The sequence below is a fragment of the Bombina bombina genome, chromosome 4 (genome assembly GCF_027579735.1).
Source record: "Bombina bombina isolate aBomBom1 chromosome 4, aBomBom1.pri, whole genome shotgun sequence".
NCBI lineage: Eukaryota > Metazoa > Chordata > Amphibia > Anura > Bombinatoridae > Bombina > Bombina bombina.
Window position 1 is genome coordinate 446,680,841 of NC_069502.1, and position 20,421 is coordinate 446,701,261.

General features: G+C 37.7%; 1 protein-coding gene across 1 annotated transcript in view; it reads right to left on the bottom strand.

The window, feature by feature from the left end:
* DIS3L2 (DIS3 like 3'-5' exoribonuclease 2) overlaps positions 1 to 20,421 on the bottom strand; it is a 1,626,200-nt gene that overhangs the window by 472,481 nt on the left and 1,133,298 nt on the right. The gene's annotated exons all lie outside the window — the stretch shown is intronic.

Genomic DNA, 20,421 nt, shown 5'->3' on the forward strand with positions numbered 1-20,421 from the left:
TAACCACCAAGTCAGAGAGAGTCGAACATTGGGATTTAAGGATATTAATAGTGATATCCTTGTATAATTCCTGCACCACTGATTCAGCACAAAAGCTGAAAAGGTCTCATATGAAAACAAGCAAAGGGGATCGTGTCTGATGCTGTAGTCATGAGACCTAAAACTTCCATGCACATAGCCACTGAAGGGAATGATTGAGACTGAAGGTTTCGACAAGCTGAAACCAATTTCATTTGTCTCTTAGAGACAGAGTCATGGACACTGAATCTATCTGGAAACCTAAAAAGGTGACCCTTGTCTGAGGAATCAAGGTACTTTTTTGTAAATTGATCCTCCAACCATGTCTTTAAATAAACAACACTAGTTGATTTGTATGCGATTCGGCAGGATATAAAGACTGAGCTAGTACCAAGATATCGTCCAAATAAGGAAACACCGCAATACCCTGTTCTCTGATTACAGAGAGTAGGGCACTGAGAACCTTCGAAAAAATTATTGGAGCTGTCGCTAGGCCAAATCGAAGAGCGACAAATTAGTAATGCTGGTCTAGAAAAGAGAATATCAGAAGTCGATAGTGGTCTGGATGAATCGGAATATGAAGATATGCATCCTGTAAGTCTATCGTGGACATATAATGACCTTGCTGAGCAAAAGGCAGAATAGTCCTTATAGTCACTATTTTGAAAGTTGGCACTCTTACAAAACGATTCCACATTTTCAGATCCAGAACTGGCCTGAATGAAATTTCTTTCTTTGGGACAATGAATAGATTTGAATAAAACCCTAGACCCTGTTCCTGAAACGGAACTGGTATGATTACCTCTGAAAACTCTAGATCTGAAACACTGTTAAGAAAAGCCTGAGCCTTCAATGGATTTGCTGGAACGTGTGAGAGAAAAAATCTTCTCACAGGAGGTCTTACTCTGAATCCTATTCAATAGCCTTGAGAGACAATACTCTGAATCCACTGATTTTGGACAGAATCTGCCCACATGTTTTGGAAAAATTTTAATCTGCCTCCTACCAGCTGAACTGGAATGAGGGTCGCACCTTTATGCAGATTTGGGGGCTGGCTTTGGTTTCTTAAAAGGCTTGGATTTATTTCAACTTGAAGGTCGTTTCCAATTGGAACCAGATTCTTTGGGGGAAGGATTGGCTTTCTGTTCCTTATTCAGACGAAAAGAACGAAAAAGATTAGAAGCTTTAGATTTACCCTTAGATCTTTTATCCGGAGGGGGGAAAAAAACTCCCTTCCCCCCAGTGACAGTTTAAATAATTGAATCCAATTGAGAACCAAATAAATTGTTACCTTGGAAAGAAAGAGATAGTAATATAGACTTAGATACAGTGTCAGCATTCCAATATTTGAGCCACAAAGCTCTTCTAGCTAAAATAGCTAAAAACAGATTTAACATCAATTTTTATGATATCAAAAATAGCATCAAAGATAAAATGATTAGCATGTTGAAGCAAGCGAACAATGCTAGACAAATCAGGATCAGTTTCCTGTTGCGCTAAGCTTTCCAACCAAAAAGTTGATGCAGCTGCAACATCAGCCATAGATATAGCAGGCCTAAGAATATAGCCAGAAAATAAATAAGCTTTCCTTAGATAAGATTCAAGTTTCCTATCTAAAGGATCCTTAAAAGAAGTACTGTCTTCCATAGGAATAGTAGTACATTTGGCAAGAGTAGAAATAGCCCCATTAACTTTGGGGATTTTTTCCCAAAACTCCAATCTAGCTGCTGGCAAAGGATACGTTTTAAACTTAGAAGAAGGAATAAAAGAAGTACCAGGCCTATCCCATTCCTTTGAAATCATATCAGAAATAGCATCAGGAACTGGAAAAACCTCTAGAGTAACCACAGGAGGTTTATAAACAGAATTTAAACGTTTACTAGACTTAGTATCAAGAGGATTAGATTCCTCAATATCCAAAGTAATCAACACCTATTTTAACAAGGAACATATATACCCCATCTTAAAGAGATAACTAGACTTGTCAGTGTCAATATCTGAGGTAGGATCTTCTGAATCAGATAGATCCTCATATGAGGAGGATAATTCAGTATGTTGTCGGTCATTTGAAATTTCATCAACTTTATGAGAAGTTTTAAAAGACCTTTTACGTTTATTAGAAGGCGGAATAGCAGACAAAGCCTTCTGAATTGCAACAGCAATAAAATATTTTATATTCACAGGGATATCATGTACATTAGATGTTGAAGGAACAACAAGTATTGTACTAGTACTGATGGATACATTCTCTGCATGTAAAAGCTTATCATGACAACTGTTACATACTACAGCTGGAAATATAATCTCCGCTAACTTACAACAGATACACTTAGCTTTGGTTGAACTGTTATCAGGCAGCAGGGTTCCAACAGTCGTTTCTGAGACAGGATCAGATTGAGACATCTTGCAAATGTAAGAGAAAAAAACATATAAAGCAAAATTATCAATTTCCTTATATGGCAGTTTCAGGATAGGGAAAAACAATGCAAACAGCATAGCCCTCTGAGCATAAAGAAATAAGGCACGAGGCATATAGGAAGTGGGGTTTAAATAATTAAATTATTTTGCACCAAGTATGACGCACAACCCAAAATTATTTTTTTGGTGCTAACAACATCCGGAAATGATGCAACTCGCGTCATGGCAGACGCAACCTTGTGCAAGGAAACCTGGCTTCAACTAAGACGCCAGAAATTACAAATTTGCGTCACCGAACGTACCTTCACGCCAAAAAAATTCTCGCGCCAAGCATGACACAATAAATATAGGCATTTTGCGACCTCGCAAGCCTAATTTTGCACGCAAATTTTTTTTGAAAAAGCAGTCAATTTGAAGAAAAAGAATATACCCCAGGTAAGAAAAAATAACTTCCTAAATATGTTTCCCAATTTTGAAACTGATAGTCTGCAAAAGGAAATATACATAAACCTGACTCATGGCAAATATAAGTACAATACATATATTTAAAACTTTATATTAATACATAAAGTGCCAAACCATAGCTGAGAGTGTCTTAAATAATGAAAACATACTTGCTGAAAGACACCCATCCACATATAGCAGATAGCCAAACCAGTACTTACAAAGTATAAGTAGAGGTAATGGAATATGAGAGTATATCGTCGATCTGAAAATGGAGGTAGGAGATGAATCTCTACGACCGATAACAGAGAACCTATGAAAAGATTACCCGTAAGGAAAACTATAGAATCAATAGGTGATACTCCCTTCACATCCCTCTGACAAACACTGTACTCTGTTAGGAATTGGGCTTCAAAATGCTGAGAAGCGTATATCACAGAAGAAAATCAAGCACAAACTTACTTCACCAACTCCACAGGGAGGCAAAGTTTGTATATATTTGTCAAGCAGGGACTGCACTTGCTGGATTTAGATAAAATAATTCTTATTTACTTACCTGGTTTAAGACCTACCTGAACTCTGAGTGCAGATACACAAGGAGGAAATACATATATATATATATATATATATATATATATATATATATATATATATTTATAAAAGGGGGGGGAGTACGAGCTCAACCCAATCTAATAATATAAGGGACAACCCTGGATATCTGAAAAATAGTGTATCCAGGGGTGCAAGGGGGCATATATAATATTATGAGTGTCACCGGAGCCACCGGTATGAGAGAAACAGGTCACTCCCCACAAAACCACAAAGATGCTTCTTAATCAAATAGAAAAATACATAATATTTATTGAACGATTCATATAATTAAATAAAGCAATACTGGGTTAATGCCTAACTAAAAAGTGAATATGATACCTATCTACCAATGGCCATTGAGAAAAATAAAATCCCATTACAATATAAAGAGCTCATAAAATAAGACATTTAGTGAAGTAATTGATTCCTGAATTTTAAAGCCTTCCAACAATCAATAGGGAAAAGCTCATATAGTAATTCAGAGGTCCCAGACAAAGTCTCTTTCAAGAATTGGTCCAAGCAGTCAGTATTAAATGCAAAGTAAGTCAGCAGGCAATGTCAGTTGTAGTATGTAGATAAAGGGAGAAATCTGGGCAGAATACGAGATAGACTTTAATGTTATCTGTGATTACCCAAAACACAGGGGAGACGAAGTAAATACCAAGTAGAGATTTCCAATTAAAATACTGTACTTAGTGTGATGCTTTAAAGGGACACTAAACCCAAAAAATGTCTCTTATAGTTCAGGTAGAGAATACAATTTTAAGCAATATTCCCATTTACTTCTATTATCTAATTTGCTTTATTCTCCAGATATCCTTTGTTGAAGAAATAGCAATGCATATGGGTGAGCCAATCACACAAGGCATCTGTATGCATCCACCAATCAGCAGCTACTGAGCCTATCTGGATATGCTTTTCAGCATAGGATATCAAGATAATAAAGCAAATTAGATAATAGAAATGAATTAGAAAGTTGTTTAAAATTACAAATTACAAATGTCAAGTATTAACATCAATCTATCCCGGTCCAATACCTGTTTCTCCTTACTCATATGCATTTTGTTTAGGACCACTTTCCTTGCGAACATGTGCAGGTCTTTCACTACAGTGAACTTATCTACATTGTGTTGGTAGGGGAAAAGGATAATCCCTTGTGTAGTACCTGCTTATGTGCCAAGGAGAGTGATTTCTTAGATAGATTAATTATTTTAAGGTCATTAATGTCAGATTCAGTGGCACATGCTTCTTTAAGTTCTATTGTACTTATTGTTGGCTCCTCAGGTTGTATGTTTTTTTCATATATATCTTCCTCCTCTGTTTTTTTGCTGCTCTGCGGTTTTCCTTTTTGTTGGTTCGTTTTTGTTTTGCCTAAAAAAGGCCTTTGATTATGTCCCTTATTTCTGCTTTTTTATCTGCTTTCTTCACTTGCTGTTGATTTATCTGTATCTGAGGAAGAGTCTGTATTGCCACCCCTAGATAAGTCATATACTTTGTTTGTTTGATAATCCTGATTTTTTTTCTAAATGTAATATCTTCCTGTATTTTTCTAAGTTCTAGCTTGACCACATTCATTAGTCTTTCATATTCGGGATTGTTAATCCATTTTTCTAGAATTTTATTGGAGTCTTCTAGTTCTTTAGTTACTTTTTGCAATCTCAAAGTATTTTCCTTTACTATTACCCCATTAATTTAAAGGAACGTTGCGATAAATATTTGTCCCATGTAGTATTAAAACCTTCCAGCAGGGGATCTTTAAGGTTATAACTTGGTCTTTTTTTCAATCTTAGACCCCTTGGGAATATGTTAGATTTAGTGTATTTGTTAAGGCTAGAGATTTCCCATTTTAGTTTCAATCGTCTGGATGATCTATGCTTGTAAGTCTTAAATACTTTATAGATGTTACTATTCTCACCCTCCTGTGTAGATTAATTTTCTTTATTAGGGAGGCTAAACATATCATTAATGTCACTTTCCCACTCTTCTTCATTAATCATTGCCATAATGAGGTATTGAAACCCACAAACCGGGGGTACACCAGCAAAGCAAAAAATTATGCTTAATTATATTGAGATATCAAGGTACACCATAAAAATGGGGTGTTAGCCCCAAAATAGGTTAAAAATGTGTGTGTGTGGAGAATGTACCAGCTCAACACAATCTAATATTGTAAATGGGATAACCCTAGATATCTGAAAAATATAGTGTATCCAGGGGTGCAAGGGGGCATATATAATATCAATATTATAGGAAAAAATAAGAGGGACAGAAAAACAAAAGTAGACAGAGATAGTATGCCCTATGCCAGCACTATTCGTAATATAAAAAGGAATAAAGCAATCTTTCTCATGTTCTGCCATGTCAGAGTTATTATTATTATCGGTTATTTGTAGAGCGCCAAAAGATTCCGCAGCGCTAATTGAGGCTTAATGGATATCACACTAGATATGATCCCAACAAATGGAGAGTTAAAGCACCACAATAAGTACAGGATTTTAATTGGAAATCTATACTTGGTATTTACTTCATGTCTCCCCTGTGTGCTTGGTATTCATAGATAACATTAAAGTATACCTCGTATTCCACCTGGATTTCTCGCTTTATCTACATACTAATATGGGGTTAAATAATTGAAATTACCCTTCCATCCCGTACAATGTTTAAATATATACATAAACATACCCGGGATCATATATAACTATTTGACAGGTATTTTTCCCATAGGACATTAGTTTTGGATATATTGTAGATATAAGAGAAATACAATCTAGGTATATTACAGGTCACCTCTCCTTGAAGACCACATGTTGATAATAGTATGCTGAAGATGTGCTCTTGTTAATAAGATGCTTAATTTGTATAATGTTTAGAAATATGCAATTTGGATTAATATATTGCCTTACTAATTGTTGTCTAATATGTATTGTAGTAATGCTTACTTAAATAATAATACCACCTTAAAAGGACTATGTGCTAAACAGGAAGTGCATCACCCAGAACTTCCGAATACTGTTAAAATTCCCAGGAGGGAGAATAACCCACAAGGAAAGTGGCGCCTTGAAGAAGCTGCATAGAGTTTCCCCAGCTGCGAAACACATGTAGCATTTGTTTTTAAGTTTCTTGGCTAGGCCGGCCGAGGGTCCTTATCCATGGAACCTTTGGGATCTACCTAGGTACAATAACTAAGCAGTGAAGCAACAGCAGGAGCTATCTACTTGTCTGGGACCATGCATTTACAGGTGTAACAGCTTTAAAACTTAAGTGACCAGCAAATGTTTGCATCCATGACCAGACCGGTTGATGTTCCACTATGAAGACCGGTGAGATCTTTCCGTTCACTACCCCACAAGAAGGGGTTAGACAAGGGCAACCCTCAATAGATAGTACCCTGAGTGTGGAATATTCAGTGTGAACTAGGATCTGTCTGTCACGCATTCTCTGATGACTGCTCTGTGCTGAATGACTGTCTATTTGTCACCTTATCGCTTGCATGCTGCTATTTGGAATTTGCACAGTTTGAACTGCTCTGCTACTCTAACTACAACTGACATTGCCTGCTGACTTACTTTGCTTCCTTTGCATTTAATACTGACTGCTTGGACCAATTCTTGAAATAAACTTTGTCTGGGAACTCGGAATTACTATATGAGCTTTTCCCTATTGATTGTTGGAAGGCTTTAAAATACAGGAATCAATTACTTCACTAAATGTCCCATTTTATGAGTTCTTTATATTGTAATGGGATTTTATTTTTCCCAATGGCCATTGGTAGATAGGCATTATATACACTTCTTAGTTAGGCATTAACCCAGTATTGCTTTATTTAAATATATTAATTGTTCAATAAATATTATTTATTTTTCTATTTGATCAAGAAGCATCTTTGTGGTTTTGTGGGGGAGGGACCTGTTTCTCTCATACCGGTGGCCGCCACACTCAGCGCTGATTACTTTATTCCTTTTTATATTTATTACGGATAATGTTGGCATAGGGTATACTATCTCCCTCTACTTTTGTTTTTCTATCCTTCTTATTTTTTCCTATAATATTGATACCTGTTGATAATCGAGGAAGTCAAACGCTTAAAAAAAAGACTACTAAAATTGAAATACATAAGATTCAATTAGAAAAGCTAAGTTGTTTAACAAATGATACCAGTGAAGATTGGGTAACAAAATTAAAAGTCCAAATTGAGAAGTATAAACAAGAATTGATAAATTTAAAAAATAAAACACTACATACTGTGGAATTAGATTATAAGGAGAAACAAGTTTACCCCTGGTTGAGTGGGAAACCAATGCACTATAGGAGAAAGTTTAAAGATAAACGAACCCAGCAAAGTATGTTAACAATAGATACAAGTGGTGGTGATTCTAGTGGCCCTGAATGTAGTGGAAGAGACACAAACACAAATAGGGAGACATGAAGAATACAGACTAGGTCCCAAAACAAACCCCCATATATTCAAAAAAGGAGGTAGGCAAAGACACATAAGCCATGTCAGAGACGGGTGGGTGGAACAAAAACAAAGACAAAGACGTAGCTGAAAAATGTGTTGTCATAAATCTTAGTCAAAGGGCACTCAGTAGTGAAGAAATCACACTACTGTGTTAAGGACTGAATTATGTACCCACACCAAAAATTGATGATCTTTCTAATCAAATAGATTTATATAGATTACGACGACAATTAAAACAAAGACATGTATCAAAAAGCTGATTCAAGTTATACTGTGTCTGAAACAAAGTTCAAAATTAAATCTAAATTTGAGCCACCTAACACCAATCCGGCCATTAAAACACATACAAATATATGCAGTAGGGAAATCCAACAGAGTTGCAAAGACATCCCTAAACAATATAGCAACATAAGTAGCCAGGAATGGGAAGCATTAAATCTAAAAAAATGACAATTCCATAGTCATACGCAGTGCAGACAAAGGCGGCGTAGTGGTCATCCTTGACCACTCGTATTATCGCACAGAACTATTACAGCAGCTAAGTGATAGTAACACATATCTGACTTTAACAAAAAACATAATTTATGTAAGAACTTACCTGATAAATTCATTTATTTCATATTGGCAAGAGTCCATGAGCTAGTGATGTATGGGATATACAATCCTACCAGGAGGGGTAAAGTTTCCCAAACCTCAAAATGCCTATAAATACACCACTCACCACACCCACAATTCAGTTTAACGAATAGCCAAGCAGTGGGGTGATAAAGAAAGGAGTAGAAAGCATCAACAAAAGAAATTTGGAAATAATTGTGCTTTATACAAAAAATCATAACCACCATAAAAAGGGTGGGACTCATGGACTCTTGCCAATATGAAATAAATGAATTTATCAGGTAAGTTCTTACATAAATTATGTTTTCTTTCATGTAATTGGCAAGAGTCCATGAGTTAGTGAAGTATGGGTTAGCAATACCCAAGATGTGGAACTCCACGCAAGAGTCACTAGAGAGGGAGGGATAGAAATAAAAACATCCATTTTCAGCTGAAAAAAATTAATCCACAACCCAAAAAAAAAGTTTATTCTCATAAATGAAAGAAAAAAACTTAAATCAAAAGCAGAAGAATCAAACTGAAACAGCTGACTGAAGAACTTTTCTACCAAAAACTGCTTCTGAAGAAGCAAATACATCAAAACGGTAGAATTTAGTAAATGAATGCAAAGAGGACCAAGTTGCCGCTTTGCAAATCTGATCAACTGAAGATTCATTCTTAAAGGCACACGAAGTGGAGACTGATCTAGTAGAATGAGCTGTAATTCTCTGGGGCGGGGACTGACCCAACTCCAAATAAGCTTGATGAATCAAAAGTTTTAACCAAGAAGCCGAGGAAATAGGAGACACCTTCTGAACTTTCCTAGGACCAGAAAATAAAACAAATAGACTGGAAGTCTTCCTGAAATCTTTAGTAGCTTCCACATAATATTTCAAAGCTCTTACCACATCTAAAGAATGTAAGGATCTTTCCAAAGAATTCTTAGGATTAGGACACAAGGAAGGGACAACAATTTCTCTACTAATGTTGTTAGAATTCACAACCTTAGGTAAAAATTGAAAAGAAGTCTGCAAAACTGCATTATCCTGATGAAAAATCAGAAAAGGAGACTCACAAGAAAGAGCAGATAGCTCAGAAACTCTTCTAGCAGAAGAGATAGCCAAAAGGAACAACACTTTTCAAGAAAGTAGTTTAATGTCCAAAGAATGCATAGGCTCAAATGGAGGAGCCTGTAAAGCCTTCAAAACCAAATTAAGACTCCAAGGAGGAGAAATTAATTTAATGACAGGTTTAATATGAACTAAAGTATGTACAAAACAGTGAATATTAGGAAGTATAGCAATCTTTCTGTGAAATAAGACAGAAAGAGCAGAGATTTGTCCCTTCAAGGAACTTGCAGACAAACCCTTATCCAAACCATCCTGAAGAAACTGTAAAATTCTAGAAATTGTAAAAGAATTCCAAGATAATTTATGAGAAGAACACCATGAAATGAAAGTCTTCCAAACTCTATAATAAATCTTTCTAGAGACAGATTTACAAGCTTGTAACATGATATTAATCACTGAGTCAGAGAAACCTCCTAAGCGTTCAATTTCCATACCTTCAAATTTAATGATTTGAGATCCTGATGGAAAAACGGACCTTGAGACAGTAGGTCCGGCCTTAACGGAAGTGGCCAAGGCTGGCAACTGGACATCCGAACCGGATCTGCATACCAAAACCTGTGTGGCCAAGCTGGAGCCACCAGCAACACAAACAATTGTTTCTTGATGATTTTGGAGATCACTCTTGGAAGGCGAACTAGAGGCGGGAAATGTAAGCTGGATGATAACACCAAGGAAGTGTCAGCGCATCCACTGCTTCCGCCTGAACATCCCTGGACCTGGACAGGTATCTGGGAAGTTTCTTGTTTAGATCAGAGGCCATGAGATCTATCTCTGGAAGATCTGAACAATCTGAGAAAACACATCTGCATGGAGAGACCACTCCCCTGGATTTAAAGTCTGAGGGCTGAGATAATCCGCCTCCCAATTGTCTACACCTGGGATATGCACCGCAGAGATTAGACAGGAGCTGGATTCCGCCCAAGCAAGTATCCAAGATACTTCTTTCATAGCTTGGGGACTGTGAGTCCCACCCTGATGATTGACATATGCCACTGTTGTGATATTGTCTGTCTGAAAACAAATGAACGGTTCTCTCTTTAACAGAGGCCAAAACTGAAGAATTGCACGGAGTTCCAAAATATTTATTGGCAATCTCGCCTCTTGAGATTTCCAAACCCCTTGTGCTGTCAGAGATCCCCAAACAGCTCCCCAACCTGAAAGACTTGCATCTGTTGTGATCACAGTCCAGGTTGGCCGAACAAAAGAAGCCCCTTGAACTAAACAATAGTGATCTATCCACCACGTCAGAGAGTGTCGTACATTGGGATTTATGGATATTGTGATATATTTGTATAATCCCTGCACCATTGGTTCAGCATACAAAGCTGTAGAGGTGTCACGTGAAAACAAGCAAAGGGGATCGCGTCCGATAAGGCGGGCAACTGGACATCCGCACCAGATCCGCATACCAAAACCTGTGTGGCCATGCTGGAGCCACCAGCAACACAAAAGACTGTTCCATGATGATTTTGGAGATCACTCTTGGAAGGAGAACTAGAGGCGGGAAGATATAAGCAGGTTGATAATACCAAGGAAGTGTCAGCGCATCCACTGCTTCCGCCTGAACATCCCTGGACCTGGACAGGTATCTGGGAAGTTTCTTGTTTAGATGAGAGGCCATGAGATCTATCTCTGGAAACCCCCACATCTGAACAATCTGAGAAAACATATCTGGATGGAGAGACCACTCCCCTGGATGTAAAGTCTGGCGGCTGAGATAATCCGCCTCCCAATTGTCTACACCTGGGATATGCACCTCAGAGATTAGACAGGAGCTGGATTCCGCCCAGGCAAGTATCCAAGATACTTCTTTCATAGCTTGGGGACTGTGAGTCCCACCCTGATGATTGACATAAGCCACAGTTGTGATATTGTCTGAAAACAAATGAACGGTTCTCTCTTTAGCAGAGGCCAAAACTGAAGAGCCCTGAGAATTGCACGGAGTTCTAAAATATTTATTGGTAATCTCGCCTCTTGAGATTTCCAAACTCCTTGTGCTGTCAGAGATCCCCAAACAGCTCCCCAACCTGAAAGACTCGCATCTGTTGTGATCACAGTCCAGGTTGGCCGAACAAAAGAAGCCCTTTGAACTAAACGGTGGTGATCTATCCACCACGTCAGAGTGTGTCGTACATTGGGATTTAAGGATATTAATTGTGATATCTTTGTATAATCCCTGCACCATTGGTTCAGCATACAAAGCTGTAGAGGTCTCATGTGAAAACGAGCAAAGGGGATAGCGCCCGATGCTGCAGTCATGAGACCTAAAACTTCCATGCACATAGCCACTGAAAAGAATGACTGAGACTGAAGGTGCCGGCAGGCTGCAACCAATTTTAAACTTCTCTTGTCTGTTAGAGACAGAGTCATGGACACTGAATCTATCTGGAAGCCAAAAAAGGTGACCCTTGTCTGAGGAATCAAGACACTTTTTGGTAAATTGATACTCCAACCATGTTTCCGAAGAAACAACACTAGTTGATTTGTGTGAGATTCTGCAGAACGTAAAGACTGAGGTAGTTCCAAGATATCGTCCAAATAAGGAAACACTGCAATACCCTGTTCTCTGATTACAGAGAGAAGGTCACCTAGAACCTTTGAAAAGATTCTTGGAGCTGTTGCTAGGCCAAATGGAAGAGCAACAAATTGGTAATGCTTGTCTAGAAAAAAGAGAATCTCAGGAACTGATAATGTTCTGGATGAATCGGAATATGAAGGTATGCATCCTGCAAGTCTATTGTGGACATATAATGTCCTTGCTGAACAAAAGGCAGAATAGTCCTTATAGTCACCATCTTGAAAGTTGGTACTCTTACATAACAATTTAAAATTTTCAGATCCAGGAATGCTCTGAAAATGTTTTCCTTCTTTGGGACAATGAATAGATTTGAATAAAACCCCAAACCTTGTTCCTGAAAAGGAACTGGCATAATTACCCCTGAAGAGTCTGAAACACACTTCAGGAAAGCCTGAGCTTTTAATGGATTTGCTGGGATACGTTAGAGAAAAAATCTTCTCACAGGAGGTCTTACCCTGAATCCTATTCGATACCCTTGAGAGACAATGCTCTGAATCCATTGATTTTGAACAGAATTTATCCAAATATCCTTGAAAAACTTTAATATGCCCCCTACCAGCTGAGCTGGAATGAGAGGAAGGCTTCCAATTGGAAACAGATTCCTTGGGGGAAGGATTGAGTTTTTGTTCCTTATTTTGACAAAAGGAACGAAAACGGTTAGAAGCCTTAGATTTACCCTTAGGTTTTTAATCCTGAGGCAGAAAAACTCCCTTTCCCCCAGTAACAGTTGAAATAATAGAATCCAACTGAGAACCAAATAAATTATTACCTTGGAAAGAAAGAGATAGTATTCTAGATTTAGATGTCATATCAGCATTCCAAGATTTAAGCCACAAAGCTCTTCTAGCTAATATAGCTAAAGACATGGATCTAACATCAATTTTAATAATATCAAAAATGGCATCACAAATAAAATGATTAGCATATTGCAGTAAGCGAATAATGCTAGATATGTCAGAATCCAATTCTTGTTGCGCTAAATTCTCCAACCACTAAGTTGATGCAGCTGCAACATCAGCCAAAGAAATTGCAGGTCTGAGAAGATGACCTGAATATAAATAGGATTTCCTTAGTTAAGATTCAAGCTTCCTATCTAAAGGATCCTTAAAGGAAGTACTATCTTCCATAGGAATAGTGGTACGTTTAGCAAGAGTAGAAATAGACCCATCAACTTTGGGGATTTTTTTCCCAAAACTCTATAGAATTTGCTGGTAAAGGATACAATTTTTTAAACCTTGAAGGAATAAAAGAAGTACCTGGCTTATTCAATTCCTTAGATATCATATCAGAAATAGCCTCAGGAATAGGAAAAAACCCTGGAGAAACCACAGGTGGTTCAAAAACAGCATTTAAACGTTTATTAGACCTAACGTGAAGAGGACTGGTTATCTCAATATCCAAAGTAATTAACACTTATTTTAATAAAGAACACATATACTCTATTTTAAATAAATAAGTAGATTTGTCAGTGTCAATGTCTGAGGAAGGATCTTCTGTATCAGATAGATCCTCATCAGAGGAGGAAAAATTACTATGTTGTTGGTCATTTGAAATTTCATCAACTGAATGAGAAGTTTTAAAAGATCTTTTACGTTTATTAGAAGGTGGAAATGCAAACAAAGCCTTCTGGATAGAATCAGAAACAAATTCTTTAAAATTCATAGGTATATCATGTACATTAGAAGTTGAAGGAACTGCAACTGGCAATGTACTATTACTGATGGACACACTATCTGCATGTAAAAGTTTATCATGACAACTATTACAAATGACATTTGGCGAAATAATTTCCACAATCTTACAACAAATGCACTTAGCTTTGGTAGAACCGATGTCAGGCAGCAATGTTCCAGCAGAAACTTCTGAGGCAGAATCAGATTGAGACATCTTGCAAAATGTAAAAGAAAAAACAACATATAAAGCAAAATGATCAATTTCCTTATATGACAGTTTCAGGAATGGGAAAAAAATGCAAATAGCATAGCCCTCTGATAGAGAAAAAGACAAGAGGCAAACATCAATGGGGTATTAAAATAATGAAAAAGTTTGGCGCCAAGTATAATGCACAACGTAACTGAAAACTTTTTTGGCGCCAATAATAACCGGAAATGACACACTCGCATCACTAATGACGCAACCGTGTGTAAGGCTTCGGTGTCAACTATGACGCCGGAAATGACGAAGTTGCATCATAGACGTATTTTTCGCGCCAAAAAAATTCTCGCCCCAAGAATGACGCAATAAAGTCTAGCATTTGGCGCACCCGCGGGCCTAATACCGCCTGCAATTTGCAAGAAAGTAGTCAATTGAAAAAAAGACTAAACCCCAGGTAAGAAAAAAAATTCTTAAAAATTTTTTATTTTCCCCAAATATGAAACTGACAGTCTGCAGAAGGAAATACATGAACCTGACTCATGGCAAATATAAGTACAATATATATATTTAGAACTTTATATAAATGCATAAAGTGCCAAACCATAGCTGAGGTGTCTTAAGTAATAAAAAACATACTTACCAAAAGACACCCATCCACATATAGCAGATAGCCAAACCAGTACTAAAACAGTTATCAGTAGAGGTAATGGTAAATTGAGAGTATACCGTTGATCTGAAAAGGGAGGTAGGAGATGAATCTCTACGACCGATAACAGAGAACCTATGAAATAGACCGTTAGGGAAATTATCGTATTCAATAGGTGATACTCCCTTCACGTCCCTCTGACATTCGCTGTACTCTGAGAGGAATCGGGCTTCAACAATGCTGAGAAGCGCATATCAACGTAGAAATCTTAGCACAAACTTAACTCACCACCTCCATAGGAGGCAAAGTTTGTAAAACTGAATTGTGGGTGTGGTGAGGGGTGTATTTATAGGCATTTTGAGGTTTGGGAAACTTTGCCCCTCCTGGTAGGATTGTATATCCCATACGTCACTAGCTCATGGACTCTTGCCAATTACATGAAAGAAAATCCCACTAGGGAATATAAGAAAATACTCGATAACACACTCAATTTGGCACTACAAAGCAGATTTATTGATGAACATGTATTTAAGTTTTTGATCACTGAATTCCCAAAATATCCCTTTATATATACTGTGCCCAAAGTACATAAAGATGCATTAAAACCCCCAGGACGTCCTATAGTTTCGGCAGTAGGTTCCCTATATCAAAGTGTGGCCCAGTACGTGGATTACCACCTTCAAGATACTGTTAAAAAAAAACAAACAAGCCTACCTATTAGATTCTATGGACCTAATCAAATTACTTAACCAACATACAGTCAATAAAGATGTCATTTTAGTTACGGTAGACGTAGCTAGCCTCTATACCATTAGATCACACACTCTAGGGTTGGAGGCAGTAAGGCAAAAATGAGTGACAGATTAGCAATACATGGGTCCTCCCATAAAAATTTATCAAACTTTTAAACATATGTTTAACTCATAACTATTTTAGATATGTGAATACTTACTATTTACAACTCATAGGCACAGCCATGGGTTCTCTAATGGCCCCTTCTTTTGCCAATCTTTTTATGGCCTGGTATGATGACAAATATGTTTTTTTCAGAGAACAACACTAACATTTTGTTATATTGTAGATACATAGACTATTTGCTTAATATTTGGGGTGGCACTGAGATAGAACTAATTGAGTGGCGTAATAAATTAAATGGATATTTAAAAAATGTACAGCTCACCATGGAATATGACCAATACGAGATTAAATATCTAGACCTATGCATCTATAAGACTTACACACATAACTTGTGTAAATTACAAACCAAATTAAACTCAAAATCCACAGACAGGAACACCCTTTTGAAATTTCAGAGGCATTTTAAAATCCCAATTGATGAGGGTCATAAGGAATAATACGGATGAGAATCACAAATTGGCCCAATATGATTACATGAAGAACAGGTTCTTACAGAGAGGTTACAAAAATCAGATTTTAAAAATAAAAAGTATTAAAAAAAACAAATTATAAGCAGAAGAATCAAATTGAAACAGCTGCCTGAAGAACTTTTCTACCAAAAACTGCTTCTGAAGAAGAGAAAACATCAAAATGGTAGAATTTAGTAAAAGTATGCAAAGAAGACCAAGTTGCTGCTTTGCAAATCTGATCAACAGAAGCTTCATTCTTAAAAGCCCAGGAAGTAGAAAACTGACCTAGTAGAATGAGCCGTAATCCTCTGAGGCGGGGATTTACCCAACTCCAAATAAGCATGATGAATCAAAAGCTTTAACCAAGACGCCAAAGAAATGGCAGAAACCTTCTGACATTTCCTAGGACCAGAAAAGATAACAAATAGACTAGAAATCTTTCTGAAATCTTTAGTAGCTTCAACATAATATTTCAAAGCTCTAACCATGTCCAAAGAATGTAAAGATCTTTCCAAAGAATTCTTAGGACACAACGAAGGGACAACAATTTCTTTACTAATGCTGTTGGAATTCACAACTTTTGGTAAAAATTTAAAAGAAGTCCGCAAAACCGCCTTATCTTAATAAAAAATCAGAAAAGGAGATTCACAAGAAAGAGCAGATAATTCAGAAACTCTTCTAGCAGAAGAGATGGCCAAAAGAAACAATACTTTCCAAGAAAGTAATTTAATGTCCAGAGAATGTATAGGCTCAAACGGAGGAGCCTGTAAAGCCCTCAAAACCAAAGACTCCAAGGAGGAGAAATTGGCTTAATGACAGGCTTGATACAAACTAAAGCCTGTACAAAACAATGAATGTCAGTAAGATTAGCAATTTTTCTGTGAAACAGAACAGAAAGAGCAGAGATTTGTCCTTTCAAGGAACTTGCAGACAAACCCTTATCCAAACCATCCTGAAGAAACTGTAAAATTCTAGGAATTCTAAAAGAATGCCAAGAAAATTTATGAGAAGAACACCATGAAATGTAAGTCTTCCAAACTCGGTAATAAATCTTTCTAGACACAGATTTGCGAGCCTGCAACATACTATTAATCACTGAGTCAGAGAAACCTCTATGACTAAGAACTAACCGTTCAATCTCCATACCTTCAAATTTAATGAATTGAGATCCTGATGGAAAAATGGACCTTGAGATAGAAGGTCTGGCCTTAACGGAAGTGGCCAAGGTTGGCAACTGGACATCCGAACAAGATCCGCATACCAAAAACTGTGTGGCCATGCTGGAGCCACCAGCAGTACAAATGAACGCTCCATTATGATTTTGGAAATCACTCTTGGAAGAAGAACTAGAGGCGGAAAGAGATAAGCAGGTTGATAATTCCAAGGAAGTGACAACGCATCCACTGCTTCCGCCTGAGGATCCCTGGACCTGGACAGATACCTGGGAAGTTTCCTGTTTAGGTGAGAAGCCATCAGATCTATTTCTGGAAGCCCCCACATCTGAACAATCTGAAGAAATACATCTGGGTGAAGAGACCATTCTCCCGGATGTAAAGTCTGGGGACCGAGATAATCCGCTTCCCAATTGTCTATACCTGGGATATGGACTGCAGAGATTAGACAAGAGCTGGATTCCGCCCATGCAAGTATCCGAGATACTTCTTTCATAGCTTGAGGACTGTGAGTCCCACCTTGATGATTGACATATGCCACGGTTGTGACATTGTCTGTCTGAAAACAAATAAACGGTTCTCTCTTCAGAAGAGGCCAAAACTGAAGAGCTTTGAGAATCGCACGGAGTTCCAAAATATTGATTGGTAATCTCACCTCTTGAGATTTCCAAACCCCCTGCGCTGTCAGAGATCCCCAGACAGCTCCCCAACCTGAAAGACTTGCATCTGTTGAAATCACAGTCCAGGTTGGACGAACAAAAGAGGCCGCCTGAACCAAACGGTGGTGATCTAACCACCAAGTCAGAGATAGTCTAATATTGGGATTTAAGGATATTAATTGTGATATCTTTGTATAATCCCTGCACCATTGGTTCAGCATACAAAGCTGAAGAGGTCTCATGTGAAAAACGAGCAAAGGGGATCGCGTCCGATGCTGCAGTCGTGAGACCTAAAACCTCCATGCACATAGCTACTGAAGGGAATGACTGAGACTGAAGGTTCTGACAGGCTGAAACCAATTTCAGACGTCTTTTGTCTGTTAGAGACAAAGTCATGGATACTGAATCTATTTGAAATCCTAAAAAGGTTACCCTTGTCTGAGGAATCGAGGAACTTTTTGGTAAATTGATCCTCCAACCATGTCTTTGAAGAAACAACACTAGTTGATTCGTTTGAGATTCTGCAGAATGTAAAGACTGAGCAAGTACCAAGATATCGTCCAAATAAGGAAACACCGGAATACACAGCTCTCTGATTACAGAGAGAAGGGCACCGAGAACCTTTGAAAAGATCCTTGGAGCTGTTGCTAGACCAAAAGGAAGAGCAACAAATTGGTAATGCTTGTCTAGAAAAGAGAATCTCAGGAACTGATAATGATCTGGATTAATCAGAATATGAAGATATGCATCCTGTAAGTCTTTTGTGAACATATAATGCCTTTGCTGAACAAAAGGCAGAATAGTCCTTATAGTCACCATTTTGAATGTAGGTATTCTTACATAACGATTCAAAATTTTTAGATCCAGAGCTGGTCTGAAAGAATTCTCTTTCTTTGGAACAATGAACAGATTTGAATAAAACCCCAGACCCCGTTCCAGATATGGAACTGGCACAATTACCCCGGATAACTCCAGGTCTGAAACACACTTCAGGAAAGCCTGAGCCTTTACTGAGTTCACTGGAATGCGTGAGAGAAAGAAACTTCTCACAGGCGGTCTTATCTTGAAACCTATTCTGTACCCTTGAGAAACAATGTTCTGAATCCAATGATTTTGGATTGAATTGATCCAAACATCTTTGAAAAATCGAAGTCTGCCCCCTACCAGCTGTGCTGGAATGAGGGCCACACCTTCATGCGGACTTGGGGGCTGGTTTTGATTTTCTAAAAGGCTTGGATTTATTCCAGACTGGAGAAGGATTCCAATTGGAAACCGTTCTTTTAGGGGAATGGTCAGGTTTCTGTTCCTTATTCTGACGAAAGGAACGAAAACGGTTAGCAGCCCTAAAATTTGCCCTTAGATTTTTTATCTTGAGGCAAAAAGGCTCCCTTCCCCCCCAGTGACAGTTGAAATTATAGAATCCAACTGAGAACCAAATAATTTATTACCTTGGAAAGAAAGAGATAGCAACGTTGACTTAGAAGTCATATCCGCATTCCAAGATTTAAGCCATAAAGCTCTTCTAGCTAAAATAGCTAAAGACATATACCTGACATCAATTCTAATGATATCAAAAATGGCATCACAAATTAAATTATTAGCATGTTGAATTAGCTTAACAATGCTATACACATTAGGTAGATAGTAGTAGATGGCGCTGGTCTATTGAATGATTTTCTCTATGAAGTGAAGAGAAAAAAGGCTTGATGCATATATTGAAGCCAATTAATATGGGTGCAGTATACTCACTCCATAAGATGAATCTTTACAGCTGAAAGGGAACGTAGCGTCAGATGGCAAGAGTCCACAGGTTCCTGGAGTCAAATACTGAATTTTCAGGTTTATCCAAAAGTGGACTATAAATGAATAGAAACCCAAATGACAAAGTAATTGGTTTTACTTACCTGTTTTACTTGTTTTAATGTATGCTCTTGATAAAGACGTGTAATACGTTGAAACACGTTGAGCAAATAAAACCTTTTATCCTTTGTTGAAAGATTGTCAAACTTTGTTTTGTTTTGCTGTGCTGAGCTGGAATCTCCTTATTTATGGAGTAAGTTACTACGTTTTTTCAATTATACACTGGATACTTTTGTCATTTGGGTCTCTATTCATTTATAGTCCACTTTTGGATAAACCTGAAAATTAGGTATTTGACTCCAGGAACCTGTGGACTCTTGCCATCTGACGCTACGTTCCCTTTCAGCTGTAAAGATTCATCTTATGGAGTGAGTATACTGCACCCATATTAATTGGCTTCAATAGATGCATCAAGCCTTTTTTCTCTTCACTTACTAGAGAAAATCATTCAATAGACCAGCGCCATCTACTACTATCTATCTATACACAGTCACAAGGGAGAGACTGCAAGAAGGCTGCGGTCTGACCTAAAGGAGAGTATCAGTTCTTAGTTCATTTGTACAGAATATGGTGTGTTTTTTCCATCTTGCACCTCTGTATATTGTTTTCC